At 48.2% G+C, this 1787-nt stretch overlaps 1 protein-coding gene across 1 annotated transcript in view; it reads right to left on the minus strand.

The window, feature by feature from the left end:
• The window catches only part of PLAGL1 (pleiomorphic adenoma gene-like 1), a 96479-nt gene extending 96308 nt beyond the window's left edge, over nt 1-171 (minus strand). The window contains exon 1 of the mRNA XM_010851476.1: nt 32-171. The gene's annotated coding sequence lies outside the window, so the exon portion shown is untranslated. The remainder of the gene's footprint in view (nt 1-31) is intronic.
• Between the last annotated feature and the right edge of the window lie 1616 nt (nt 172-1787).

Here is a 1787-nt window from a genome sequence, read left to right on the forward strand (position 1 = left end):
CTGAACGCCGCTTCCCCGCCCCGCGCCTCACTTTCTTGTCCTCCCGACTGGCTGCCAAGTTTCTCTTCCCTGCAAAGTTCTCAAGCCGGACCCCACGGCCTGGCGCCGGCAGCTTGGGGGAAGCGGGCCGGGTCGGGCCCGGCGGCCGCAGGGCGAGCGGCGCGGCTCCGGCTCGGCTGCGCGGAAAAGAGGAAGGGGAAGAAGGGGAGGGGAGGCTCAGCGGGGTGATCCCCTCCGACCCCGGCCTGCCCCGCGTAGCCGCACCGGGGGATGCGGGCGCTGGTTTTCCGCCCGGGGCCTTGACCACTCTGCTTCTCTCCCAGTGACACCATTGTTACCACCTCCAGTGGCTAAGAGCTCGAGCTCTTGGGTCAGGCCACTCCTGTTCGATTCTTGCTCCACTACTTAAAAGTGTGTTGTCTTAGACAACTTACTTTACCCCTCTTTGTAAAACTGAATGCCCTTTGGCTCAGTGGTGAAGAACCCGCCTGCCAATGCAGGAGACGTGGGTTGGATCCCTAGGTCGAGAAGATTCCCCTGGAGTTGGAAATTACAGTCCACTTCAGGATTCCTGCCTGGGAAATCCCTTGGATAGAGAAGCCTGCAGGGCTGCAGTTCATGGGGCGACAAAGATTCGCACACGATTGAGGGCGCATGAACACTTATTAGGCAATTTAGTTTACCCTTCTTTGCAAAATTAGGAAAACGGTCCCCGTCCAGGGCTAATTCAGACTTTGTGGGGCCTGAAACTTAAAACAGGGAGAGAAGGAGTGTTCTCTCAGGACCTTGCGAGGGACTCGAGGAAGTGAGGGCCTACTGCTGAAGCCTCATTAACTCAACGTGTCAAACGCTCAGTTTGTTGCAAGAATTAAATGAGGCAAACGGTGAGAAAGGCCTGGAATGGGGGCCTGGAACGCTCAACAGGTGTTGTTTGTCGGGACAATTTCTCTGTAATCGGTCAGGTGGATCTGAGAGGGGAGGAAATGACACTGATTGTCAATTATGTGACAGATGTTTTAAGTACACATGTGCTTAATTCATGCACAAACGTTAGGCCAATTTTACAGCTCAAAAGTTTCAAGCGCAGAAAAGCCATGTAACTTGCTCGTGGCCCATGGTCACACACAAGCCAGTTCTGCCATCTTGCAACTTCCCGGTTTTTCCACCCCTCAGGTAGTAATATGTAAATATATCACTATAAGTTGTCCTTTGGGCAGGAAAAGAAGAAATTCCCTCCATGAGAGAGCAAAGTGCCTCAGAAATACCTGTATTTCTGAATTTTCATTGCAAAATTTCCCCAGCTAAGTACAACAGCAAATGGATTGCCCTTGAAACTACCCGGCCTGCCTGTGAAGTACCCTGTTGGAAAATCAATAAATGGCTTTACTTAAAGGTGTTCAGGTGACACATTTGCTTGCTCTGCTAGCATTATGTGTTTACTTTTTCTATCGATTATTATTACTACTGCAATTCAGATTAATGAATTTATAAACTATCTGCAAAGGGCTTATAAAGTAAGATAATAGTATAATGCAAGGAAGTCTCCTTGTATAAGGCATTTATTAAAAAATTACATACTTTTGAATCTTATTGAAATCGCCACATCTCTTTGCTCTAATTGTAGTTACCCTCCATTAACAGACGAAATCTCAAAACTGTGTAAGTTTGTGTACTTTCACACAGATAATGGGGATTTGAACCCAGTTTTGCTTGGATCCTAAACCTTGGCTCTTTTTCCTACACTTCAGGGAGAAGAGAAGACACTAACAAAAATACATGAAGTCACA

This window comes from Bison bison, unplaced genomic scaffold (genome assembly GCF_000754665.1).
Source record: "Bison bison bison isolate TAMUID 2011002044 unplaced genomic scaffold, Bison_UMD1.0 scf7180017864303, whole genome shotgun sequence".
NCBI classification, from domain to species: domain Eukaryota; kingdom Metazoa; phylum Chordata; class Mammalia; order Artiodactyla; family Bovidae; genus Bison; species Bison bison.